The sequence below is a fragment of the Balaenoptera acutorostrata genome, chromosome 7 (genome assembly GCF_949987535.1).
Source record: "Balaenoptera acutorostrata chromosome 7, mBalAcu1.1, whole genome shotgun sequence".
NCBI lineage: Eukaryota > Metazoa > Chordata > Mammalia > Artiodactyla > Balaenopteridae > Balaenoptera > Balaenoptera acutorostrata.
The window spans coordinates 42,672,075-42,688,834 of NC_080070.1; the positions used below are offsets into that span (position 1 = coordinate 42,672,075).

Here is a 16,760-nt window from a genome sequence, read left to right on the forward strand (position 1 = left end):
ACCCTAGGAGCTGGATCAAAAAGGATCTTGCTGTGATTTATGTCAAAGAGTGTTCTTCCTATGTTTTCCTCTAAGAGTTTTATAGTGTCCGGTCTTACGTTTAGGTCTCTAATCCATTATGAGTTTATTTTTGTGTATAGTGTTAGGGAGTGTTCTGATTTCATTCTTTTACATGTAGCCGTCCAGTTTTCCCAGCACCACTTATTGAAGAGGCTGTCTTTTCTCCATTGTATATCCTTGCCTCCTTGGTCATAGATTAGTTGACCATATGTGTGTGGGTTTATCTCTGGGCTTTCTATGCTGTTCTATTGATCTATATTTCTGTTTTTGTGCCAGTACCACACTGTCTTGATTACTGTAGCTTTGTAGTATAGTCTGAAGTCTGGGAGCCTGATTCCTCCAGCTCCATTTTTCTTTCTCAAGATTGCTTTGGCTACTTGGGGTCTTTTGTGTTTCCATACGACTTGTGAAATTTTTTGTTCTACTTCTGTGAAAAATGCCATTGGTAGTTTGATAGGGATTGCATTGAATCTGTAGATTGCTTTGGGTAGTAGAGTCATTTTCACAATGTTGATTCTCCAATCCAAGAATACGATATATCTCTCCATCTGTTTGTATCATCTTTAATTTCTTTCATCAGTGTCTTACAGTTTTCTGCATACAGGTCTTTTGTCTCCTTAGGTAGGTTTATTCCTAGGAATTTTATTCTTTTTGTTGCAATGGTAAACAGGAGTGTTTTCTTAATTTCTCTTTCAGATTTTTCATCATTAGTGTATAGGAATGCAAGAGATTTCTGTGCATTAATTTTGTATCCTGCTACTTTACCAAATTCATTGATTAGCTCTAGTAGTTTTCTGGTGGCATCTTTAGGATTCTCTTTGTGTAGTATCATGTCATCTGCAAACAATGACAATTTTACTTCTTCTTTTCCAATTTGGATTCCTTTTATTTCTTTTTCTTCTCTGATTGCCATGGCTAGGACTTCCAAAGCTATGTTGAACAATACTGGTGAGAGTAGACATCCTTGTCTCGTTCCTGATGTTAGAGGAAATGCTTTCAGTTTTTCACCATTGAGAATGATGTTGGCTGTGGGTTGGTCGTATATGGCCTTTATTATGTTGAGGTAGGTTCCCTCTATGCCCACTTTCTGGAGAGTTTTTATCATAAATCGGTGTTGAATTTTGTCAAAAGCTTTTTCTGCATCTATTGAGATGATCATATGGTTTTTCTTCTTCAATTTGTTAATATGGTGTATCACATTGATTGTTTTGCATATACTGAAGAATCCTTGCATCCCTGGGATAAATCCCACTTGATCATGGTGTATGATCCTTTTAATGTGTTATTGGATTCTGTCTGGTAGTATTTTGTTGAGGAATTTTGCATCTATATTCATCAGTGATATTGGTCTGTAATTTTCTTTTTTTGTAGTGTCTTTGTCTGGTTTTGGTATCAGGGTGATAGTGGCCCCATAGAATGAGTTTGGGAGTGTTCCTTTGTCTGCAATTTTTTGGAAGAGTATAAGAAGGATGGGTGTTAGCTCTTCTCTAAATGTTTGATAGAATTCACCTCTGAAGCTATCTGGTCCTGGACTTTTGTTTGTTGGAAGATTTTTAATCACAGTTTCAATTTCATTGCTTGTGATTGGTCTGTTCATATTTTCTACTTCTTCCTGGTTCAGTCTTGGAAGTTTATACCTTTCTAAAAATTTGTCCATTTCTTCCAGGTTGTCCATTTTATTGGCATAGAGTTGCTTGTAGTAGTCTCTTAGGATGCTTTGTATTTCTGCAGTGTCTGTTGTAACTTCTCCTTTTTCATTTCTAATTTTATTGATTTGAGTCCTCTCCCTCTTTTTCTTGATGAGTCTGGCTAATGGTTTATCAATTAGTCTGGCTTTGGTTTATTTTATCAAAGAACCAGCTTTTAGTTTTATTGATCTTTGCTATTGTTTCCTTTGTTTCTATTTCATTTATTTCTGCTCTGATCTTTATGATTTCTTTCCTTCTGCTAACTTTGGGTTTTGTTTGTTCTTCCTTCTCTAGTTCCTTTAGGTGTAAGGTTAGATTGTTTACTTGAGATTTTTCTTGTTTCTTTAGGTAGGCTTGTATAGTTATAAACTTCCCTCTTAGAACTACTTTTGCCGCATCCCGTAGGTTTCGGATCGTCGTGTTTTCATTGTCACTTGTCTCTAGGTATTTTTTGATTTCCTCTTTGACTTTCTTCAGTGATCTCTGGGTTATTTAGTATTGTTTTGCCTCCATATTTTTGTGTTTTTTATGTTTTTTTCCCTGTAATTCATTTCTAATCTCATAGCATTCTGGTCAGAAAATATGCTTGATATGATTTTAATTTTCTTAAATTTACTGAGGCTTGATTTGTGACCCAAGATGTGATCTATCCTGGTGAATGTTCCATGCGCACTTGAGAAGAAAGTGTAATCTGCTGTTTTTGGACGGAATGTCCTATAAATATCAATTAAATCTATCTGGTCTATTGTGTCATTTAAAGCTTCTGTTTCCTTCTTTATTTTCATTTTGGATGCTCTGTCCATTGGTGTAAGTGAGGTGTTAAAGTCTTCCACTATTATTGTGTTACTGTCAATTTCCTCTTTTATAAGTGTTAGCAGTTGCCTTATGTATTGAGGTGCTCCTATGTTGGGTGCATATATATTTATAATTGTTATATCTTCTTCCTGGATTGATCCCTTGATCATTATGTAGTGTTCTTCCTTGTCTCTTGTAACATTCTTTATTTTAAAGTCTATTTTATCTTTAAGTGAGATAAGTGATATGAGTATTGCTACTCCAGCTTTCTTTTGATTTCCATGTGCATGGAATATCTTTTTCCATCCCTTCACTTTCAGTCTGTATGTGTCCCTAGGTCTGAAGTGGGTCTCTTGTAGATAGCATATATATGGGTCTTGTTTTTGTATCCATTCAGCAAGCCTGTGTCTTTTGGTTGGAGCATTTAATCCATTCACGTTTAAGGTAATTATCAATATGTATGTTCTTATGACCATTTTCTTAATTGTTTTGGGTTTGTTTTTGTAGGTCCTTTTCTTCTCTTGTGTTTCCCACTTAGAGAAGTTCCTTTAGCATTTGTTGTAGAGCTGGTTTGGTGGTGCTGAATTCTCTTAGCTTTTGCTTGTCTGTAAAGCTTTTGATTTCTCCATCGAATCTGAATGAGATCCTTGCCTGGTAGAGTAATCTTGGTTGTAGGTTCTTCCCTTTTGTCACTTTAAATATATCATGCCACTCCCTTCTGGCTTGTAGAGTTTCTGCTGAGAAATCAGCTGTTAACCTTATGGGAGTTCCCTTGTATGTTACTTGTCGTTTTTCCCTTGCTGCTTTCAGTAATTTTTCTTTGTCTTTAATTTTTTCCAATTTGATTACTATGTGTCTTGGCATGTTTCTCCTTGGGTTTCTCCTGTATGGGACTCTCTGCGCTTCCTGGACTTGGGTGGCTATTTCCTTTCCCATGTTAGGGAAGTTTTCGACTATAATCTCTTCAAATATTTTCTCTGGTACTTTCGCTCTCTCTTTTCCTTCTGGGACCCCTATAATGCGAATGTTTTTGCGTTTAATGTAGTCCCAGAGGTCTCTTAGTCTGTCTTCATTTCTTTTCAATCTTTTTTCTTTATTCTCTTCCGCAGCAGTGAATTCCACCATTCTGTCTTCCAGGTCACTTATCCGTTTTTCTGCCTCAGTTATTCTGCTGTTGATTCTTTCTAGTGTAGTCTTCATTTCAGTTATTGTATTGTTCATCTCTGTTTGTTTGTTCTTTAATTCTTCTCGGTCTTTGTTAATCATTTCTTGCATCTTCTCGATCTTTACCTCCATTCTTTTTCCAAGGTCCTGGTTCATCTTCACTATCATTCTGGAAGGTTCTTTTTCTGGAAGTTTCCCTGTCTCCACTTCATTTAGTAGGTTTTCTGGGGTTTTATCTTGTTCCTTCATCTGATACATAGCTCTCTGCCTTTTCATCTTGTCTGTCTTTCTGTGAATGTGGTTTTTGTTCCACAGGCTGCAGGATTGTAGTTCTTCTTGCTTCTGCTGTCTGCCCTTTCAGTCTTGTAGGTTTTTACCTTGGTCCTTCGTCTGTAACATATTTTTTTGGTGTCTCATTTTTTTTGATGGATGGGGCTGTATTCCTGTCTTACTGGTTGTTTGGCCTGACATGTTCAGCACTGTAGGTTGAAGGCAGTTGGGTAGAGCTGTGTCTTGGTGCCAAGATGAGGACCTCTGCAAGACCTCACTCCAATTATTATTCCCTGGTGTCTGAGGTTCTTTGTTAGTACAGCAGTTTGGACTCAGCGCCCCCACCACAGGAGCTCAGGCCCAACCTGCAGCCTGGGAACCAGTATATCCCACAAGCTGCTTGGTGTGGCACAAGAAAAGAAAGGGAAAGAAACGGAGCAGTACAATAACAGAATAAAAAGTAAAATACAGTTAGAAAAATAAAAAGTATATCAGGAAAAATTAAAATACAAGTGAAACAACTGCAACAAGGTAAAACAGCACCACAATAAAAAAAAGAAAAAGAAAAAGAAAGCTTGGGGGACAAGCCAAAAGTTGCAGAACAATAACAAGGTATAACGAATAAAATAAAATAAGAAAAATTAAAAATTTATTAGAATAATATCTATATAAATGAACAAACAACAAGGTAAAGCAGAACCACAACCTAAAAAAAAGAAAGGCTAGAAAAGGCCTTGGCACTTGGTGGGCAGTGTGGGGGGGTGGGGCTTAGGCAGGGGTGGGGTTTAGGCTCAGGATCTGCTCAGCCGCAAAAGGCAGCACGGCTGGAGGGGGGCCTTGGAGTGTGGGTTCAGAGGTAAGATCATGGTTCGGGGTGTTGAGGCAGGGTTTAGGCCCAGCGCAGTTGGAGGGTGTCTTGGAGGGCAGAGGATGAGGCCTGGGGACCTCATTTCGGCTTCCCTGGGGCTCTAGTGGGCAGGAGAAACGCTGACTGTGTTCCCTTCTGATAATCCACTCTCCCAAGTGTCTCCCCTGTCCCTGTTGATACCCTAACCATGGGTGGGCCCCTCTGGGCATGGGAACCCCTTGCCTCCCCCAGCCACCCCACAGGGGCACTGGTCCGTCTCGCCTCCACTTATCCTCCCCCCTTCCTCCTCCCCATGTCCTACCCAGTTGCTCAGGAGTTCTTCCCATCCCCTCAGGTGTCCATGGTCCCCCACCAGTGCCTGGTAGGTGCCCTGGTTGTGCAGAGATGCAAACTCCACATCCTCCTAGTCCGCCATCTTGACTTCACCCCACAGTCTTTATTTTAAAGTCTATTTAGTCTCATATGAGTATTGTTATTCCAGCTTTCTTTTGATTTCCATTTGCATGGAATACCTTTTTCCATTCTCTCATTTTCAGTCTGTGTGTGTCTCTAGATCTGAAGTGAGTCTTCTGTAGGAGAGTATATATGGTTCTTGTTTTTGTATCCACTCAGCCACTCTATCTTTTGGCTGGAGCATTTAGTCCATTTACATTTAAGGTAATTTTTTATTTTTTAACATCTTTATTGAAGTATAATTGCTTCACAATGGTGTGTTAGTTTCTGCTTTATAACAAAGTGAATCAGCTACACATATACACACGTTCCCATATCTCCTCCCTCCTGCATCTCCCTCCCTCCCACCCCCCCCCCAGGCGGTCACAAAACACTGAGCTGATCTCCCTGTGCTATGCAGCTGCTTCCCACTAGCTATCTATTTTACATTTGGTACTGTATATATGTCCATGACACTCTCTCACCCTGTCACATCTCACCCCTCCCCCTCCCCATATCCTCAAGTCCATTCTTTAGTAGGTCTGTGTCTTTATTCCCATCTTGCCACTAGGTTCTTCATCACCTTTTTTTTTTTTCCTTAGATTCCATATATATGTGTTAGCATACTGTATTTGTTTTTCTCTTTCTGACTTACTTCACTCTGTATGACAGACTCTAACTCCATCCACCTCATTACAAATACCTCCACTTCATTTCTTTTTATGGCTGAGTAATATTCCATTGTATATATGTGCCACATCTTCTTTATCCATTCATCCGATGATGGACATTTAGGTTGCTTCCATGTCCTGGCTATTGTAAATAGAGCTGCAATGAACATTTTGGTACATGACTCTTTTTGAACTATGGTTTTCTCAGGGTATATGCCCAGTAGTGGGATTGCTGGGTCGTATGGTAGTACTATTTGTAGTTTTTTAAGGAACCTCCATACTGTTCTCCATAGTGGCTGTATCAATTTACATTCCTACCAACAGTGCAAGAGGGTTCCCTTTTCTCCACACCCTCTCCAGCATTTAGTGTTTGTAGATTTTTTGATGATGGCCATTCTGACCGGTGTAAGATGATACCTCATTGTAGTTTTGATTTGCATTTCTCTAATGATTAATGATGTTGAGCATTCTTTCATGTGTCTGTTGGCCATCTGTATATCTTCTTTGGAGAAATGTCTATTTAGGTCTTCTGCCCATTTTTGGATTGGGTTGTTCGTTTTTTTGTTATTGAGCTGCATGAGCTGCTTGTAAATCTTGGAGATTAATCCTTTGTCAGTTGCTTCATTTGCAAATATTTTCTCCCATTCTGAGGGTTGTCTTTTGGTCTTGTTTATGGTTTTCTTTGCTGTGCAAAAGCTTTTAAGTTTCATTAGGTCCCATTTGTTTATTTGTGTTTTTATTTCCATTTCTCTAGGAGCTGGGTCACAAAAGGATCTTGCTGTGATGTATGTCATAGAGTGTTCTGCCTATGTTTTCCTCTAAGAGTTTAATAGTGTCTGGCTTTACACTTAGGTCTTTAATCATTTTGAGTTTGTTTTTGTGTATGGTGTCAGGGAGTGTTCTAATTTCATACTTTTACATGTACCTGTCCAATTTTCCCAGCACCACTTATTGAAGAGGCTGTCTTTTCTCCACTGTATATGCTTGCCTCCTTTATCAAAGATAAGGTGACCATATGTGCATGGGTTTATCTCTGGGCTTTCTGTCCTGTTCCATTGATCTATATTTCTGTTTTTGTGCCAGTACCAAACTGTCTTGATTACTGTAGCTTTGTAATATAGTCTGAAGTCAGGGAGCCTGATTCCTCCAGCTCCATTTTTCGTTCTCAAGATTGCTTTGGCTATTCGGGGTCTTTTGTGTCTCCATACAAATTGTGAAATTTTTTGTTCTAGTTCTGTGAAAAATGCCAGTGGTAGTTTGATAGGGATTGCATTGAATCTGTAGATTGCTTTGGGTAGTAGAGTCATTTTCACAATGTTGATTCTTCCAATCCAAGAACATGGTATATCTCTCCATCTATTTGTATCATCTTTAATTTCTTTCATCAGTGTCCTATAATTTTCTGCATACAGGTCTTTTGTCTCCTTAGGTAGGTTTATTCCTAGATATTTTATTCTTTTTGTTGCAATGGTAAACGGGAGTGTTTTCTTAATTTCACTTTCAGATTTTTCATCATTAGTGTATAGGAATGCAAGAGATTTCTGTGCATTAATTTTGTATCCTGCTACTTTACCAAATTCATTGATTAGCTCTAGGAGTTTTCTGGTGGCAGTTTTAGGATTCTCTATGTATAGTATCATGTCATCTGCAAACAGTGACAGCTTTACTTCTTCTTTTCCGATTTGGATTCCTTTTATTTCTTTGTCTTCTCTGATTGCTGTGGCTAACACTTCCAAAACTATGTTGAATAATAGTGGTGAGAGTGGGCAACCTTGTCTTGTTCCTGATCTTAGTGGAAATGGTTTCAGTTTTTCACCATTGAGGACAATGTTGGCTGTGGGTTTGTCGTATATGGCCTTTATTATGTTGAGGAAAGTTCCCTCTATGCCTACTTTCTGCAGGGCTTTTATCATAAATGGGTGTTGAATTTTGTCGAAAGCTTTCCCTGCATCTATTGAGATGATCATATGGTTTTTCTCCTTCAGTTTCTTAATATGATGTATCACATTGATTGATTTGCATATATTGAAGAATCCTTGCATTCCTGGAATAAACCGCACTTGATCATGGTGTATAATCCTTTTAATGCGCTGTTGGATTCTGTTTGCTAGTATTTTGTTGAGGATTTTTGCATCTGTGTTCATCAGTGATATTGGCCTGTAGTTTTCTTTCTTTGTGACATCTTTGTCTGGTTTTGGTATCAGGGTGATGGTGGCCTCGTAGAATGAGTTTGGGAGTGTTCCTCCCTCTGCAATATTTTGGAAGAGTTTGAGAAGGATAGGTGCTAACTCTTCTCTAAATGTTTGATAGAATTCGCCTGTGAAGCCATCTGGTCCTGGGCTTTTGTTTGTTGGAAGATTTTTAATCACAGTTTCAATTTCAGTGCTTGTGATCGGTCTGTTCATATTTTCTATTTCTTCCTGGTTCAGTCTCGGTAGGTTGTGCATTTCTAAGAATCTGTCCGTTTCTTCCAGGTTGTCCATTTTATTGGCATAGAGTTGCTTGTAGTAATCTCTCATGATCGTTTGTATTTCTGCAGTGTCAGTGGTTACTTCTCCTTTTTCATTTCTAATTCTATTGATTTGAGTCTTCTCCCTTTTTCTCTTGATGAGTCTGGCTAATGGTTTATCAAATTTGTTTATCTTCTCGAGGAACCAGCTTTTAGTTTCATTGATTTTTGCTATTGTTTCCTTAATTTCTTTTTCATTTATTTCTGATCTGATCTTTATGATTTCTTTCCTTCTGCTAGCTTTGGGGTTTTTTTGTTCTTCTTTCTCTTATTGCTTTAGATGCAAGGTTAGGTTGTTTATTCGAAATGTTTCCTGTTTCTTGAGGTAGGCTTGTATTGCTATAAACTTCCCTCTTAGCACTGCTTTTGCTGCATCCCATAGGTTTTGGGTCGTTGTGTCTCCATTGTCATTTGTTTCTAGATATTTTTTGATTTCCCCTTTGATTTCTTCAGTGATCACTTCGTTATTAAGTAGTGTATTGTGTAGCCTCCATGTGTTTGTATTTTTTTTACAGATCTTTCCTGTAATTGATATCTAGTCTCATAGCGTTGTGGTTGGAAAAGATACTTGATATGATTTCAATTTTCTTAAATTTACCTAGGCTTGATTTGTGACCCAAGTTATGATCTATCCTGGAGAATGTTCCATGAGCACTTGAGAAGAATGTGTATTCTGTTGTTTTGGGGTGGAATGTCCTATAAATATCAATTAAGTCCATCTTGTTTAATGTATCATTTAAAGCTTGTGTTTCCTTATTTATTTTCATTTTGGATGATCTGTCCATTGGTGAAAGTGGGGTGTTAAAGTCCCCTACTATGATTGTGTTGTTGTCGATTTCCCCTTTTATGGCTGTTAGTATTTGCCTTATGTATTGAGGCGCTCCTATGTTGGGTGCATAAATATTTACAATTGTTATACTTTCCTCTTGGATCGATCCCTTGATCGTTATATAGTGTCCTTCTTTGTCTCTTGTAATAGTCTTTATTTTAAAGTCTATTTTGTCTGATATGAGAATTGCTACTCCAGCTTTCTTTTGATTTCCATTTGCATGGAATATCTTTTTCCATCCCCTCACTTTCAGTCTGTATGTGTCTCTAGGTCTGAAGTGGGTCTCTTGTAGACAGCATATATATGGATCTTGCTTTTGTATCCATTCAGCCAGTCTGTGTCTTTTGGTGGGAGCATTTAATCCATGTACATTTAAGGTAATTATCGATATGTATGTTCCTATTCCCATTTTCTTAAATATTTTGTGTTTGTTATTGTAGGTGTTATCCTTCTCTTGTGTTTCTTGCCTAGAGAAGTTCCTTTAGCATTTGTTGTAAAGCAGGTTTGGTGGTGCTGAACTCTCTCAGCTTTTGCTTGTCTGTAAAGGTTTTAATTTCTCCATCACATCTGAATGAGATCCTTGCTGGGTAGAGTAACCTTGGTTGTAGGTTTTTCTCCTTCATGACTTTAAGTATATCCTGCCACTCCCTTCTGGCTTGCAGAGTTTCTGCTGAAAGATCAGCTGTTAACCTTATGGGGATTCCCTTGTGTGTTATTTGTTGTTTTTCCCTTGCTGCTTTTAATATGTTTTCTTTATATTTAATTTTTGATAGTTTGATTAATATGTGTCTTGGCGTGTTTCTCCTTGGATTTATCCTGTATGGGATTCTCTGTGCTTCCAGGACTTGATTAACTATTTCCTTTCCCATATTAGGGAAGTTTTCAACTCTAATCTCTTCAAATATTTTCTCAGTCCCTTTCTTTTCCTCTTCTTCTTCTGGGACCCCTATAATTCGAATGTTGGTGCGTTTAATGTTGTCCCAGAGGTCTCTGAGACTGTCCTCAGTTCTTTTCATTCTTTTTTCTTTATCCTGCTCTGCAGTAGTTATTTCCACTATTTTATCTTCCAGGTCACTTATCCGTTCTTCTGCCTCAGTTATTCTGCTATTGATCCCATCTAGAGTATTTGTAATTTCATTTATTGTGTTTTTCATCGTTGCTTTGTTCCTCTTTAGTTCTTCTACATCCTTGTTAAATGTTTCTTGCATTTTGTCTATTCTATTTCCAGGATTTTGGATCATCTTTACTATCATTCTGAATTCTTTTTCAGGTAGACTGCCTATTTCCTCTTCATTTGTTAGGTCTGGTGTATTTTGACCCTGTTCCTTCACCTGCTGTGTGGTTTTGTGTCTTCTCATTTTGCTTATCTTACTGTGTTTGGGGGTCTCCTTTTCACAGGCTGCAGGTTCGTAGTTCCCGTTGTTTTGGGTATCTGTCCCCAGTGGCTAAGGTTGGTTCAGTGGGTTGTGTAGGCTTCCTGGTGGAGGGGACTAGTGCCTGCGTTCTGGTGAATGAGGTTGGATCTTGTCTTTCTGGTGGGCACGTCCACGTCTGGTGGTGTGTTTTGGGGTGTCTGTGGCCTTATTATGATTTTAGGCAGCCTCTCTGCTAATGGATGGGGCTGTGTTCCTGTCTTGCTAGTTGTTTGGCATAGGGTGTCCAGCACTGTAGCTTGCTGGTCGTTGAGTGAAGCTGGGTCTTGATGTTGAGATGGAGATCTCTGAGAGATTTTTGCCGTTTGGTATTATGTGGAGCTGGGAGGTCTCTTGTGGACCAGTGTCCTGAAGTTGGCTGTCCCACCTCAGAGGCACAGCCCTGATGCCTGGCTGGAGCACCAAGAGCCTTTCATCCACATGGCTCAGAATAAAAGGGAGAAAAAAATAGAAAGAGGATAAAATAAAATAAAGCTATTATAATAAAAAATAAGAAAAAAATTATTAAGAATAAATGTATTCAGAGAAAAATTTTTTTTTAATTTTTAAAAATAGATTTATTAATTTTTTATAGTAAAAAATAAAAAAATTATTAAGAAAAAAAAATTTATTAAGAAAAAAGTTTTTAATTTTTTAAAATAAAAAATATGAAAAGACTTATTAAAAATTTTTTTTAATTTCTAAAAAGAGAAAATAAGGAAAAAATTATTAAGAAAACATTTATTAGGAAAAAAATATTTTTAAGTTAAAAAAAAAAACAAAAACAGACGGACCTAACCCTAGGACTAATGGTGAAAGCAAAGCTATACAGACAAAATCTCACCCAAAAGCATACACCTATACACTCACAAAAAAAGGAAAAGGGGAAAAATTAACATATCCTGCTCCCTAAGTCCACCTCTTGAATTTGGGATGATTCGTTGTCTATTCAGGTATTCAACAGATGCATCACATCAAGTTGTTTGTGGAGCTTTAATCCACTGCTTCTGAGGCTGCTGGGAGAGATTTCCCTTTCTCTTCTTTGTTCGTACAGCTCCTGGGGTTCAGCTTTGGATTTGGACCCGCCTCTGCATGTAGGTCTCCTGAGGGTGTCTGTTCCCCGCCCAGACAGAATGGGGTTAAAGGAGCAGCTGCTTTGGGGGCTCTGGCTCAGTGGCTCACTCAGACTGGGGGGATGGAGCGGTACGGAGGAGGCGGGGCGAGCCTGCGGCGGCAGAGGCCAGCGTGACGTTCCAGCAGCCTGAGGCGCGCCGTGCGTTCTCCCGGCGAAGTTGTCCCTGGATCACGGGACCCTGGCAGTGGCAGGCTGCACAGGCTCCTGGGAGGGCCGGTGTGGAGAGTGACCTGTGCTCGCACACAGGCTTCTTGGTGGCGGCAGCAGCAGCCTTAGCGTCTCCTGCCCGTCTCTGGGGTCCGCGCTGATAACCGCGGCTCGCACCTGTCTCTGGGGTCCGTGCTGTTAGCCCTGGCTCGCGCCCACCTCTGGGGTCCGTGCTGATAGCCGCGGCTCACGCCCGTTTCTGGAGTTCGTTTAGGCGGCGCTCTGAATCCCCTCTCCTTGCACGCCGCGTAACAAAGCGGCAAGAAAAAGTCTCTTGCCTCTTCGGCAGCTGCAGACTTTTTCCCGGACTCCCTCCCAGCTAGCACCGAAGCCTGAGCCTCAACTCCCAGCCCCCGCCTGCCCCGGCGGCTGAGCAGACAAGCCTCTCGGGCTGGTGAGTGCTGCTCGGCGCCGATCCTCCGTGCGGGAATCTCTCCGCTTTGCCCTCCGCACCCCTGTGGCTGCGCTCTCCTCTCTGGTTCTGAAGCTTCCCCTGTCTGCCACCCGCAGTTTCCACCCGCGAAGGGGCTTCCTAGTGTGTGGAAACCTTTCCTGCTTCACAGCTCCCTCCCACTGGTGCAGGTCCCGTCCCTATTCTTTTGTCTCTGTTATTTCTTTTTTCTTTTGCCCTACCCAAGTACGTGGGGATTTTCTTGCCTTTTGGGAGGTCTGACGTCTTCTGCCAGCGTTCAGTGGGTGTTCTGTAGGAACAGTTCCCCGTGTAGATGTATTTCTACTGTATCTGTGGGAAGAAAGGTGATCTCTGCGTCTTACTCTTCTGCCATCTTGCCCCTCCCCCTAAGGTAATTATTGATATGTATGTTCTTACTGCCGTTTTGTTAATTGTTTGGGGTTTGTTTTTATAGGTCTTTTTCCCCCCTTCTTTTGTTCTCGTCTCCTGTGATTTGATGACTATCTTTAGTGTTGTGTTTGGATTCTTTTTTCTTTTTTTGTGTGTATATCTATTATAGGTGTTTGTTTTGAGGTTACCATGAGCTTTTTATATAGCAGTCTGTATATGTGTGTGTGTGTGTGTGTGTGTGTGTGTGTGTGTATATATATACATATATATATGTATGATTTAAGTTGCTGAGCTCTTAATTTCAAATGCATTTTAAAAATCTTACATTTGTACTCTCCTTCCTTCATGATTGCTGTTTTTCATATCATATTTTACATCTAATTGTTTTGTGTATCCCTTAACTGCTCATTGTGGTTATAGATTATTTTACTACTTTTGTCTTTTAACCACCCTACTAGCTTTGTGTGTGGATGATTTCCTACATTTTCTATATGTTTGCCTTTGTTGATGATCATTTTGATTTTATAATTTTCTTGTTTTTAGTTGTGGCCTTTTTCTTCAGGAGAAGTTCCTTTAACATTGGTTGTAAAGTTGGTTTGATGGTGCTGGACTCTTTTAGCTTTTGCATGTCTGTAAAGCTTTTGATCTCTCCATCAAATCTGAATGAGAGCCTTCCTGGGTAGATTATTCTTGGTTGTTGGTTTTTCCCTTTCATCACTTTAAATATATCTTTCTACTCCATTCTGGCCTTCAGAGTTTCTGCTGAAAAATCAGCCAATAAGTTTATGGGAATTCTGTTGTATGCTATTTGTTGCTTTTCCCTTGTTGCTTTTAATATTCTCTTTATATTTAATGTTTGTCATTTTAATTACAGTGTGTCTTGGTTTCTCTTTGGGTTAATCCTGTATGGGACTCTCTGTACTTTCTGGACTTGAGTGACTGTTCCTTTCCCAGGTTAGGGAGGTTTTCACCTGTTCTGTTTTCCGTCTCTCTCTCTCTCTGTCTCTCTCTCTCTTTCTGTCTCTCTCTCTCTCTCTCCTCTCTCTGTCTCCACCCCCCCTTCGTCCTTGTGGGACCCCTACAGTGTGCATATTAGTGTGCTTGATACTGTCCTACAGGGCTCTTAAACTGTCCTAATTTCTTTTCATTCTTTTTTCTTTTCCGTAGCAGTGCTTTCCAGTACTCTACAGATCACTGATCTGTTCCTCTGTATCATTTAGTCTAATGTTGATACCTTCTAGAGTATTTTTCATTTCATTTATCATATTCTACATCTCTGTTTGGTTGTTCTTTATATTTTTTAACTCTTTGTTAAAAACTTCTGACTTCTTGCTCTGTGCGTCCATTCTTTTCCCAAGTTCTTTCATCATCTATACAGTCATTACTCTGAACTCTTTCTCAGGTAGATTGCCTATCTCCACTTCACTTAGTTGTTCTTCTGGGGTTTTATCTTGTTTCCTCATCTGGAACATGTTTCTTTGTGGCCTCATTTTATCTAAGTTGCTATTTCTATTTTGATGTATGTGGTAGGTTAGTTATGTTTCTGTACCTTGAAGTAGTAGTCTCCTATAGGAGATGTCTTATGCATCCCACCGCGCACTCCCCTCTCGTCACCCGTGCTGTATGCTCTACAGTTTCCCCCTAAGAGGGCTGCATTGGTCCTTCTGTTTTGGTTTGCTATGTGGGTGGTCTGGTAGGCTTGGTTGGCCCCTAGCCCAGTTGGTTGCCAGGCACCTGCCTTGTGCAGATGCTGCTGGCTGCTGGTTAGTGGGACCTGGTCACAAGGTAGCAGATTACAAAACCCGAGAGTCCCCAAGCCTAGTGCTGGCTCACTGGTGGACAGAATCAGGGTCCATAAGACTCCAGGGCTGTTGCCCTACCACTGGTGGGTGAAGCCAGGTTCCGGGGTTAGTGTTGGACTAGTGGCAGGCAGAGCTGGGTCCCAGAGTCTGACAACAGGGCCCAGGAATTTCAGAGCTGTTGTCAGATTGCTGAGCAGGAGGTGGAGGGATCCTGACACAGTTGGGTATGGGGTCTGAGGTGTCCCAAAGCTTGTGTTGGCCTGCTGGTAGACAGAGCTAGGGCTTGGGTGAATCCTGGGGCTGGTGTCTGCCCACTGGTGGGCAGCGTCAGGATACAGGAGATCCTGGGGCTCTGTCAGGCCCACTGGTGGATAAAGCTGGGTCATGGGGATAGTGCCGGCCCATTGGCTAGCTGAGCCGTGTCCTGGGGCCTCTGGCTTCAGGGCCCACATTCTCAGAACTGGTTTTGGACCATTGGTGGGTTGGCTGGTTCCTGACACAGCTGGCTGTGGGGCCTGGGGTGTCCCAAAGGTTGTGTTGGCCCACTGGTAAGTGTGGCCTGATCCTGGGGTACTGTCTAAGGGGCCCAAGTTGTCTCAGAGCTTTTATTGTCCCCCTGATGGTTGGGGCTGAGGACCAGCAAGTCCTGGGACTGGTGCCAACTGCTGGTGGCTGGGCCAGGTCCTGGCATAGCACGCTGTGGTTGTTCTGGGGCTGGTGTCTGTTTGCTGGTAGGTGGGGTTATATTTCCACCCAGCTAATTGCTTGATCTGAGGTGATCTAGTACTTGTGCCTATAGGCTGGTGAGTGGGGGCAGGGCTGGGGCTGGGTCCCACGCCTAATAAGCTAGAGGGAGGATTCCAAAATGGTGCTTTGCAGTGCCAGTTTCAGTGTGGTAGAATTAACTCCAAAAATGGTTGCCACCAGTGCCTGTGTCCCCAGAGTGAGCTCCATTTCCTCCTGCCTCTCTGGAAGACTCTTCAAGATCACCAGTAGGTCTGACCCAGGCTCTGTTCAAATTACTGCTGCTTCCCTGTGTCCCAGAGCATGTGAAATTTTGTGTGCACCCCCCCCCCCTTTAAGAGTGGGGTCTTTCTTTTCCACAGGTCTCTGGGTCTCCTGAAAGTAAGTTCCTCTGACCTTCAAAACCAAACATTCTGGGGTCTCGTCTTCCCAGCACATGACCCCTGGGCTGGGGAGCTTGATGTGTGTCTCTTACCTCTTGCTCCTTCTGGAGAACCTCTATACTTATAATTATCTTCTCATCTGTAGGTCTCTCACCTCAGGATATGGGTCTTGACTATACTGCAGTTTCTCCCCTCCTACTCATCTACTTGTGGTTCCTTCTTTATATCTTTAGTTATAGAAATCTTTTCTGGTAGGTTCCAGTCTTTCTCACTCGTAGTTGCTCTGTAAATAGTTGTAAGATTTGGTATGCCCGTGAGAGGAGGTGAATTCAGGGTCCTCTTAGTCCACCATCTTGGGAACTCTTCAACAATAATTTCTTATTATATGACTCTCCATTTGGTAGAATTCTAGTCCATTTAATTCTAGAGCAAAATTTTTAAAAATTTACACAAGTTATGTCATGATGGGAGAAAGGTTTTCTTTGTAAGCAGAATACCATTTTTTATCTAAGCACAGATCTCATGAGCTATTCCTAATCTTCATGTCTATTTCATATTTTTTCATGTGCTTTAAAATCCAGTTCTAATTCTTGTTTTTATAGGGAGGAATAGTATCAAAATCACCTACAGTTAACTTTAATGGGGTAAAGGGTATTATTTCTTATAAAAAACCCAGGAATTTCTGAAATCCCATGTCTCCACATTGGCCCCTTTTGAAACTTAACTACTCTACAACTATCCTCTCCCAGCCCTCCCCACCCAAATGCCTTCAGTTAATCATGGAAGTTAAGTTTATGATCAAATGGTAGAGGTGAGGATGGGATAATTTTAAGAGTCATGTATTTTTTTTTAACATCTTTATTGGAATATAATGGCTTTACAATGTTGTGTTAGTTTCTGCTCTAGTGTTTCTTTAGGGAAAAATGCTATTTTAATTATGGGGAGTGGGGAGCCAGGGAGAAGGAAACTTCTCAAGACCTTACATTTTA

At 40.7% G+C, this 16,760-nt stretch overlaps 1 protein-coding gene across 10 annotated transcripts in view; it reads left to right on the forward strand.

Moving 5' to 3' along the window:
* Nucleotides 1-16,760, forward strand: part of MATCAP2 (microtubule associated tyrosine carboxypeptidase 2) — a 104,183-nt gene that overhangs the window by 81,768 nt on the left and 5,655 nt on the right. The window lies entirely within an intron of this gene.